Here is a 12203-nt window from a genome sequence, read left to right as displayed (position 1 = left end):
CCCTTGCAGGCTGGTTTGGAGAGTATGAGTCTATACTGTACATGTGTATGAGTCTATACACTGTTAGCCTTTGTGCTTCAACAATTAGAGAAAGGTTTGTAGGAAACTGTTTTGTCACATTGATGTCTGGAGCAGGATGATGTGGCACTTGACATCTATAGTTGCCCCCATTTTGGAGACAAGTACAGAGCAGCTCTAGTCGGTTTGCTCATTCCATGTATCGTGAGGGACATACAACTGACCACCCTAGATGGCCACATCCAGGCTTCCACTGGAAGAGAGGCCAAAGGACATAAGCCCCCAATTGACCAAATAGCAGAGTGGTGTCACATTCCCTGGATTCAAATCCTAGCCAAGCTTGCACCTAATGCTGCATGTAGTCTGCAAAGAAGAGGTAGGAGACAACAAGCTGCAGCCAGTGCACAAGCCATCTTCTGAGTGATTTTCAGGTCACATGTTTCCTGTAGAGAAAAAACAGGACATCATCTATGCCAGCAGGCAGATTTCACACAGCAGTTACAGATCCACCATCAGCAGTACCAACTGTTACAGGAATAACAGAGAATAATTTGAGTACTTACAGATGAGCAGACAGGCCACAACTGCTGGACGTGTGGTGAGCAGCATTCAGAAATTCACTGTAAATATCAGTGCAGGGAGGGCTGTGGTCGTCAGCGCAGTAGAAAGTGTTGACTAAGACTGAATAGGTGCTGCCTAGTGGTAGCAGTGCTACCACCTTGTAGTCGTGTAGTCTGAACTCATCAGATGTCAGAAGCTAAGCAAGGCTGGGTCTTTTCAGTACTGGGATGGCAGGCCTCCAAGGAAATAAAAGCTGCAACTGCAAGTAGGCACCAGAAGACTTCTCTCTGCACCAGCATTTTTAGATCAATGCCACCGTATGATGACCAGGGAATTTGAGCTATAGGAGTTGTCATCTTTGGGTTAACATTAAACTCAAGTACAGTCTTAAAAGAGCCCATACTACTTTTCAATAGAGTAGGGGTGTTAAACCCGGTGTCCTGGCTAAACTCCACTCTTGGGTTGTACAATCTGGCCTATGTAAATTTCCCCCTGAACTCAATTTGTGAAGCAGTTTCTCACTTCCAGGCCGCATCTGTCGGTTTTTGGGCTGCTGGCTATAATGGCTGCCACATCACCCATATTGACGCTGCATTTCTGTCATGAGTGATGCAGGTCCTCTCATTTGTGTAAAGGCCTTTGGAAAGAAACATAATTGCAAACAATTACTATGAAAGAGTTACTTCCAGAATTCTAGGTTGTGTTTGCACCTACAGTAAAAATGTGAATTGCATAGATATGGGCTCCATAACCCATATTTGTACCCCAATTAGTAAAACTGCAATATGCTGGGGTAGAACTACAGTAAGTAAGAGCAACTAGCATCGACAACCTAGCTTTTGACAGCCATTGATGAAGGGCAAAACATTTGGGTTCTGCATGGATTACAGGGATTTGAACAAGGCATAGTAGAAATACTCATATCCACTCCTTAGGTTTTATAAGGCTCTGGTACACATCAAGTGGACTGCTATCTTTGTGGCTAGTTCCATGTACATTAGATTACTTTATTAGCCATATACAATTTATCGTATTAGGAATTCATCTTTTTGCATACCCCAGCTTGCTCTCCATGAGACACAGACAAACAGACAGGGAGAGAAGCTTGGGGTGAGAGCACAGGGTCAACCATTACACAGCACCCCTGGAGCAGTTGGGGTTAAGGGCCTTGCTCAGGGGCCCAACAGCATAGGATTCCTCTGCCAGCCGCGGGATTTGAACCGACAACCTTCCGGCCACAGGTACAGATCCTTAGCCACAGTGCCACCGCTCCACCCAATGAGATGAGGAACGTGGACACCGTTGCATGGGGTTCTGTGTTGGGTTGGGGCTTTCTGATTGCAGGCCCAATTCTGGGGCCCAGTGCCCCTGTGTTGGAAGAAGGAGAACAGTCAGGATGGTCACAGCTGTACACTGAGATTCACAGTGGCTGAGTGACATGGTGCTGTATCAACTCTGGGGGGCACAAGGAACATAGGAGAGCTTCTGGCAGCTGGTGGTCCTGTGAGCACTGAGCAACCCACTACTGACCATTTGCCAGTCACAGGCCTCACATGCTGTATGTGGGGATTAATGTACTGGGCCATTTTCCCAAAACTGAGACTGGAAACTGGTTCACAACCAAGTGAATCAGTATGTTTGCCCAAGTTGGTGTCCCTAAAAAAGCACAAGTGAACCTGGCATTCAGTTGGCCACCTTGTTCAGATTATTTGCAGGTAGCAGATCCCAAGATCTACAATGCCACCAGGAAAGTGTTTATCCCTTAACTTGGAAGAACCTCCAACCAGCAGATCTGGAATTGCAACCTTTACCCAAGCACAGTTCTGTCCTGAAAGTATGTGTTGCTCTACAATTTGCAGAGGGACTTAGGCTTGAGGAGCATGGGGGATGTGGCCTCTGGGGTCCTGGGTTTTCTGAGAAACCAACAGCTGGCCTGTGGCTCTGGGGTTCAGCCACTGGTTGCATGTGACTATAGTGGATTGACTAATGTTGTTGACCAGGCCTTAGGTAAGGGCAATGTAATCACTGCACATGCTGGTCAGGACCAATGAGACAATGAAACTTTGGAACTCAGGATGTTGTATCGTTCATGATCTTTATAGAATCACAATGACTGTGATCCTGCTCCAGGCACAAAGTGCTCCTCACATCATCTTTTTGCACCTCCCCAACAAGGCCTATGAAAAGGGACTGCCCCTGCATGAGTGGTTGTAAGAGTCTTGACAAAGTACTCTGTGACACAAATTAGTTAATATTCTCTCTCATTTCACACTGGTGCTAAGGTAGATGCTAAGGGATTACTCTTAACCTTTGGGCCTAAACATCTTTGAACCCTCTAAAAATCTAAAACAACCTGAAACAGCTTGTTTTTTTTATTAGTTTACAGCAGTATACTAAATTAGACAGTGTCTTTCTTATACCATAACCCATTGTTCCATCTCAGTCTTTCAAGGTACTGTTATTGAATAATGTGTATTAATTCTTAATAATTGCATTGGAAACATAGCACCTTAAAAGTAAACCTGTTGTAGCAAAGAAATGTAGTTACACATCTAGAGATATTAATACTTTTCTTCAGATATAACAGAAATCAGAAAACATAGTGATTCTACATTTGTATTTTCAAAAATATGTCATTTTATAGGAATCTAGGATAATTAGAGTCTTAGAAATGACTGGCAAGCATGTCAAATTGAATTCAGAAACAAGAATAACCCCTATGATAATGTGACAATCCCACAATTAACTCAGTCGGGTTTATTGTGGAATGGGTGTCTTCTACTTCAGAATTAAAAACAAGTAAACTATACAGTACACCCAGTACCTACTGTTGAAGTGAACACAGCTGAAGAAGTTCATACTGTATCATTAAGGTAAACAAATAATTGTGCCCTAAGATTTACCTCCACAGGTTACAAAGGTTAAGTGTCATGACCTCGACCACTAAGCCCTGTGCACCCACAGTGTTTTCAATTTCCTGTATTGGTTTGTACCATGATAAGACGTGTTAACCACTCAAGGTCAAACACATTAAACATGTAAGATTTTGTACAGTCTGTACGGTTCAGAAGATCAGAAGTTCATGCATTCAGAGGCCGCAGCCTTAAAACATCATATGTTGTTTTTCAACATAAAGGCCATCTGTCTTCTATCCAACTGCAGATAACCTCACATTGTACCAGGGTCATGCAGTTTCAGGATTTTAAGAAAAAAATCTCTGACCTTGCATTTTATAATGAAATAAAAAAATACAGAACTGCTTTTTCTTCCTTACCTTTGCGTAGTCTGTATTAATATTTTCCCAAATGACTAATTCAACAACTAACTGATATATTCTACGGGAAATATTTTCTCTATTCTTACCAATGATTTATATGCAACCAAATACAAAAATGTCCAAAGGAAATTCCCAAATATAATGTGGTTATACTGTAGATGTTGCAGAATTTAGGTTGTATGGTGTCTCTTGCTATGTAGCTATTGTGCTGCTTTAAATTCAATGCTTTCAATGTAACTTACATATTCAAGTTAGAAGAGAAGTTACAGTGCACTCTTCTCATTTAGTAATTTATACAACCTGTTTGAGCAAAACTTGGAAACAGCTGGAAATAAACTGCATTAAAATAGTAACAATACTAAACTTAGAACAATCTGAAATATATCTATACATTGATTATGAAAAATGCCATGTACTTTTCTGAAATATGAAGCCAGTTTTGTTTTTGACAAACATATAAATCTATATGTAAGACACACAACAGGGAACAGACCACATTCAGGATTAGTTTCTGTTCAGAGTACGTCAGAATACAGAGACTTGTTTTATGATTTACAGTGTCACACGGCTTGAGGTATAGCAGAGGTCAGTGGCTGCCAACGTAGGTCCTAGGGGACCACTGTGTCTTCCTGTCTGTGCTCCAGATGAGGTCTTAACCACAGGCTAATTGATTTCAGTTTTCTATTTGAAGCACATTTAAAGATTTGCTTTCAGAGGTTGAACAGGATCTGCAATTGGTATCTGAAAGCAATTTCTGAGTTTCAGAACCACCCTAATTCAGGTGTGTTGTCTGACATCTAACTAACCGGAACTCATTGTAGGAGTATTAGATACATTCGCACCTGTGTCAGTTCATCATATATTGATCACCTATTAAGAACAGTTTAGTCAGTTGAGGAGAGGCTGTATAAAAATCTGTATGTTGAAGTTGCTGGAAACAGTACTCTAAAAGTAGGATATTTATCTGAAACTTAGGACTGAGTGCAGAAGCAAGTAAACCGAAAGCTAGCGATAACAGCTGCCGAGCAAAAACCAGGTGGGTGCAGCAATACAATGGTGGATGATTTGGGTCCCTTCCTATACAGTATGTAATAAAGCACTTTTGGATCCTTTGGGAACCCAGGGTTAATGCCTAAATTTACGAGCAGGATCTCTTTAAAGACCATCTGAGACAGAGTAACAAAATTAAAATGAAATACATTCATTTAAAAAATTTAAAAGATGAACAGTAAACGTATTATACTTAGGAATGTGCACAGAGCTCTTATACATACTGAACATAATTCATTCAAAACAGGAATATACCACAGCCTTATGGTTATTGTTTTAAAAATATAATAAAAAATGCTTTTTTGTGACACATTCAGATATTTTGTTCACTTTTTTCTTAACCTTTAGGGAGTAAAATAAAAACAATGCTAAGAACTGAAGAAGACTTGTTAGGCAGTTCACCTCACTAAGCTTATATAGTTCAAATAAAGTAGTTATGATACAATTTAAGTAAACAGCAAGACATATTTAAGATGTATTTTATCAGCTACCCAACTTTTTATATTTTAACACAATACAAATCATGTATTGCTAATTAAATCATATTGTATTTTTAAGCCTCAAAATATCTCTCAAGTTTTCCACAGAGGTGATAAGATTTACTTCTCACCTTTTTTTTGTTCCAATCAAAAAAACATACAGTAGCTCTCTTCTCAAGCCTTTGTGGTTGAAGACATTAGGGCATTTGATCACTTTACCATCAGGCAGCTCTCCCAGCTTTTGCCTGTTTGTGACTGCCCATTAAGCAGTTTGTAACAGGATTTTTAAAATAGGTAGGTCCAAGACAAAAGGGACACAGACCCCTCCGTAAGGTTCAAACAACATTTTTATTTACAGTAAGGGAAACCAAAAATACATCAAAACATCAAAACAAAAGCCTAGCTCCTGTCTGAGGTCCTGACTGACTTCTTCAAGTTCCTACTGTAACTAACACACTGGGCAGCTCAGCTGCTCACTGGCTTCAAAGCCTTCGAACAGTATTTCTTTCCCTGAGACACTTCAAAAATGTGCTTCAGTCTCTTCTTGAGAGTTTTCAAAAGAAAATTTTCAAGATTTCAAACATGGTCCAAAGTTCCACAATCTCTTGGTCAATCCTTCTCCCTCTGGAAAATGGCAAATGCAGAGAATTAACCTTCTCTCCCCAAGACAGCAGATAAACACCAACCCATAAAGCCCCTGCTTTTTAAACTATCCCCTTACCCAGTGTCTTCCAGACACTGGTCAGGTGACTAAGAGCATCATGTTAATCTTCTAACAGGTCGTTTATCAGTTGAACAGGAACATACATCAAATGATCCAGGTAAAAATTCTCAGACACCGCTATTACTTTGGTCCATACAGTATATTAAGGAAGCACATGCTACTCCTTCAATAGAAACTGAGGCAGTGCAGTGAGGCCATGAAAGTAGGTAGTAATTCATCAATGTTGTTTTTATCGGTTTGGTTTCAATGTTCAGAAATGTAGCCTGGAAAGTCTCCAGAATTCATGGGACAGTTAGACACCTACTACCCCAGAGGCTGCATGTCCTGCAACAGAAGCTGCTACAGAAGAGACTGAAGTGCATTTGTGAAGTGTCTCAGATAAAGAAATACTGTTCGAAGGCATGTTTGAAGGGATTTCATGCTAAAATCTTCGATCTGTGGTAGATCATGTTTTCCCTTAGATCCTGATTTTACTGACTGACAGCTGTAGGTTTTGCGTTATCATTTCACTGAAGAGAAATGTGTCCGAACTCGCCACACTTGAAGCAGACCCTGGACCTAGGCACATACAAAGTATTTACAACAGCTCTCAGACCACTGACAAGTCCTTGTTCAGCACTCCCTGTGGACTGATTGTGGAACTTGCAATTCGGGCTTTTTTTCATTCTTTGAAAGGGAAGCAATCCGTTTTCTGTCAGTGAGCTACATCTTTGGCTAGCTTTTCAGTTTCATTTAAGTTATTGTTTGTGGAAGACAAATCCGTGAAGCAATGCCATACACAGTGTGAGCATATAACACACTCTAAGAATTTCCCAGGAGCTTCTTAATTCTGTCCTGTTTAGCTACACCATTATCCTCCTTTGCTCTGAGTATTTCATCAGTTCAGAAAATAAGGGTGGATTGCCTTTCCTCTGCTCAACTGAAGTGCAGGTACTTTTGTATGGCTCCAGATGCCTCTGCTGTTAGAATGCTAGGAGGATTCCCTCTCCTGCAACACTATTAGTGAGAAAAACCTGCAACCTCTGCAAATGATCAAGATGGCTTTTCACCCGAGACTTTGATTTCCATTTTAAAATCTCACAAACAATCCCTCCCTTATCTTCTACCATTCCCAAAACTGACTTGAGCTGGTCAAGGTGTGAGCTAGGCTGTGCATCTCTTCTAAGAGGCTTAATTATATAAACAGCAAGTTCACCAAATTCTTCAGTGTTCTCCTTATGTTACGGTTATCAGGAACAGAAGAGTCACTTAACATTAATTCAAGTTGTACATGCCTTGTAACAGTGGCTTCCTATGAGGTTCCATTTTGTTGAATTGAAAAAGATGTAAACACGTTTTTTAAAGTTAATGTTTTAAATCAAAACTTGAAAGCTTCCACTTATGGGTGACACTTTTATGGGTGACATAAGTTATAAATCGGCAAAACATGCAAAATAATGACAATTTAAATATTTACCACCATATTTTCCTTAATCAGCCCTGTTTCACATTTTGCACGTGAGTGGTTGTGAAATAGCATAGCAGTTTTGTGTAAAGTCTTTGTCAGTCTATAATGTCTCTACTGAATACCCTAAATATTGTATATGTAAAAAAGGAATATCAAAGTTTGTACAGTTAAGATTTAATTTAAAACTAAAACCATATGATTATGAATATGCACAATTTTAAAATGTCAGATTTCAGGGATTTAAAAAAACTATTGAGATAAGGGCTTTCTAACTCTCTGTCTCATTACTCCACTGTCTTCTGCACCTCTTTTAAATTGACCATAAAATCACGTCAATTAATTAATTAACCAAGTACTCAGTTGGAAAGAAATCAGATAAGACAAAGGAGCAATGAGGACTCTAAAGTCCTGCCTGTCTTAGACAATGTATTGTTGTATCCATCTGGTTCACGAGTAACTCTCCTGCTAGGTCTATGTCAGCGGCTGTAATTCTAGTTGTTCAGTTATCCCCTAAGCTTTCTGCTGTGAGAACTGAAGTGCAAAGCTGTTACAATGTTTGTACAGAACTGATGAGTAATGTCTCTGTATTAGTATATCCTTTTACAACAATTTATTTAATTTACAGTACTCTGACAGTGTTGTATAATGCTGAAGGTGTGTTTCACCACAATGTTTAAACATAACTATTAAGTAAACCTCAGATTTTGCATTTTCACAAAGTTTTTTATGACATTGTCACAGCCACAGTATAATCTTAACGTAATGTTGCTGCAATGTCCAATAGTTAAAGATGCATGCCAAATTCTGAGTACTACATGCCTTACATTTAATTTATTTATTTTTGTTATTCTGACAACCCTGGTCATCTTCATTTTACTGCATTTTTCAAATACTGGCTAATTAGATTTTTTGTATCCATTATTCCTGTATTTGATTTTTTTGTTCATCATCTTTTTTCCTCCTGAGAATTACAAACAATGACTGGCACACTTTTAACATTGCTCTTATTTTACATTCAACACAACCAGACAACTTACTTCCAGGAACTTTGTGAAAACATTACTGGAACATTTTGTCTAACATAATCAACACTTCGTGGATGCAGTGTTTTCAATGCAGGACTGCACGTATTAATTTCAAGAAAGGAAGAAAAAAAAAGAATAAAGACATATGCATATAAATACTTAAGAACATAAGATGGTTACAGATGAGAGCACGGCCTAAACCTCATTTTGCTCATATGGTCATATGGTACCTCATGTGGTAGTTTAGTAGCTGAGCAAACCGAAAATGTCAATTATCTGTTTCTTAAAACAGCCCTCAAACACCTGAATGGGAAATCTGTTCCAGATACCTACAATACAACTCTTTGCTTTAAAACATGTTTCTCTGTTTTGAAGAATTTCCTACATGTTTCCAATTGTCTCTTGTTTTCTTTGATGCCAATGAAGTAGTCCCTAGGGTCCACCTTGTTTATACACCATATGTATATACTTTGAATTAGACTTTAGCTCCTTCAATCTGTATATACCAGTCTTCCAAGCCCAGGAACCTTTCTGAGGCTTTAATATCTGTTTTGTTCTTTGGTGACCAAAACTGAACACACAATTGTAAATGAAGTCTTATGACTGTGTTTTAAAACTTCATCATACCTTCCCTTGCTTTAAATTCCACAGGTTGTGCTATGTACCCAAGCATTCTGTTTGCTTTTTATTGGTTCCCCACATGTTCATATTGGCATGGAACAATCTGCATAAACACACAGATCCTGTTCTTGTGTACAGTATCTTCCTGCAACTTAGAATCACCAACGTCGTGTGCATAGTGTATGATTCCACATTCTGTGGAATCTCAATGTTAACTTTCTGTTGCCAAGTCCTCTGAGCATGTGTTAGCAAAATAACATTTTAAATAACAGATTATGAAGATTTAAGATTATGAGACACACAACTAAACTGTGTACATGACATTGCTGCTCTCCACCAAGAGAACATGCCCCTTGGACATTGATGAAATGTTTATGCAGCATTGTATTTTATGCACTCAAAGTACAGGAGTTTAGCACATACAGTAAGCACCACTGTGTAGTCAGAACACAACGTGGATCTGATGTTTTTATTAGGGTTGCTTGTGAGTGCTTGTGCAATCCTTCACGATCCTGACTTTTGGGGTCTGACCACCCTTGGATAATTATTCCAACTCCATCCTTGGTGGCCTTAATACCAGGAGGTGGTACTGTTTCCTCTGGACCAGACGTTCCAGGCCAATGCCCTGGTACCATGGCCAGAGACCCCTGTGGGTGTGGAGCTGCCGTCCTCCGAATTAAACTTTAAAATTCAGGCCATGATTCACCGTGTCACAAGTAAGAGTATTAACCTCAGTGTCCCAGCTAAATTTCCCTCCAGGCTTGTATAATCTGGCCTTCCTAAAGTGATCCCCTTAATTCAGTTGGTGAACTAGTTGCTCACTTCTTCACCTGAGGTGCTGTGCTCAGTGCTTCCTAATGTGGGTCTCCTCCTATATATAAAGTGCACTGAGATCCTTTGGGATGAAAAGTACTACCAGTATGTACTGTAAGTACAAGGACTTTTTATTTTGTCATTCATGGTGCTTTGTCACAAAGTATAAAGTACAGGTCATAATACAGTATGCACAGCCTACTCCCCATATGCAAAACCAAAAAATGAGAATGTATCAGCTGAGTTGTTACCAAGATAGTTGTTTATGACTGGCTTGGTCCATTGCACAATCAGTCCTCTGCATTGCTATTTATTTCCATTCCCCCTTCAAACATGAATTCTCATACTGGCAAGAAGCAACTCTTTTGAGTTAGTTCATACTCACTAACCTGAGCTAGTGTAATCCCATAGAGGTAAAAGGTGTTTGGTTTTATTTTTTGTTTTTGTGGATGCTGGATTTCCTTATCTGATTAAATTTATCTGTTTCAGTAATTAACTAAGTTTGATTGGGACTGAACATAATTGCAAAGCATTTACCAACAGTACTGCACACTAATATAGTAATTTGAAATAGATTTTTTTTCTAATTTATTGGAAAGCTACGTATTACACTGAATCACACAACAACATCCTTTAGAGCAGTGATACAAAACATAACTTATTGGTTGACACATTCTTATCATTTGTCAAGAAATAATTAGTGCTTTGGCACAAAAATACACTGATCATTACTCATTTGAATAGAAGAAGTCATTTTATTTCTCAAAAGGAAATGAAAATTGAATTTAAAAATATGCATGAATGTGAACTCCACTTGCAAAACCCAACATGCTCAACTATTGTTACAACTCTGTTGCAAGTTTAGTATTCATTTTGTAATAATGTGCAAAAGACATTTGTAGAACTCTCGTATTTGCAATCACTATAGCACAGCATCTTACACAGCTCATTGTCCTACAAAGCTCATACGATAAAACAGAAATCATATATTTGCAATTGGATGCACCTACTGTAATTCTCCTCCAGATTCTACAGTATGTCAATACTGCACTTGTATCTCATGCTAAGACGATAAACTTCTGAGGTAAAGCATGATAATGGTCTGTGACGTGCATCTCCAAAGTTTAAAAGCTCAAGGTTATTAATCATATGTATAATTTGAACTTTTATTCCATGCTGAAAAGAGAAGAAAGGAAACACAAGAAGGCTCCACAGCCGAAATGTTGTGTTTCCTTTCTTCTCTTTTCAGCATGGAATAAACCTTTACTTGTTCCTTTGCAGCCTACGCAAGCTGACACAGCTACCTACTTGATTTGAACTGTATCTTATAAATTAAATATAACTTACATTTTTTTGAATATATATTAACCTTTAATGCTATAATTTTATGTAGTTGTTCCTTAATGTTATGTAGGTATAGAATCTCATAAATCCAGCTCTTGGCAGGAGGGATTGAATAATATCTTTAAAGTAAAGGATTTATGAGATTTTCCAGGCTGTAGCAATATTTTTATATGTTTATATTTCGTTTTCTCAGGTTTGAGAATTATTATTAGGATTTAAATATACTTATTCATACATACTGTATATGTGAAGATGTATACAATACATGTATATATAAATATATATGCACACATGCTAACTTTGACTTTATCTTTTCATAAGAGGCAATGAGATGTCTTAAGTCTGTTCCGTCTTTATGATTCGATTAAAAGCTAATAAGTATAGACATAATTAACCATATGATCATGTCCCCACTTGTTTTCATACTGTCCTTTGCAAGAACACTTCTGTAAGTAGAATTCTAAAATTATGCATATACAGTACATTTTTAAGGAATATTTTATCCAACAAAAGAATGATCAAGCTGATAACTTTTAAATGTAAGATAAGTTACAGTAAATCTCAACAAAGATAAAAAACTAAAATATGTTGATTTTTAAAATATTTAGACCCATGAACACAATATTTGGTGGAAGCACCTCAGGTAGCAATTACAGCTGCAAGTCTTCTCAGGTAAGTTTCCATCAAGTTTGCATGATGTGATTGTTGCCTATGCTTCTTGACAAATTTGCTCAGGTTTTCCAAAGGTACTTGGGGAATCACTTATGGACAGCAGTTTTCAAGTGTTTCTACTTCTCAATAGTATTCAAGTCAGGACTGGGCCACTCAAGGACATTCACTGTGT

This window comes from Atractosteus spatula, chromosome 2 (genome assembly GCF_055471065.1).
Source record: "Atractosteus spatula isolate fAtrSpa1 chromosome 2, fAtrSpa1.hap1, whole genome shotgun sequence".
Classification (NCBI taxonomy): Eukaryota; Metazoa; Chordata; class Actinopteri; order Semionotiformes; family Lepisosteidae; genus Atractosteus; species Atractosteus spatula.
Note: the sequence above shows the minus strand (reverse complement) of the source record.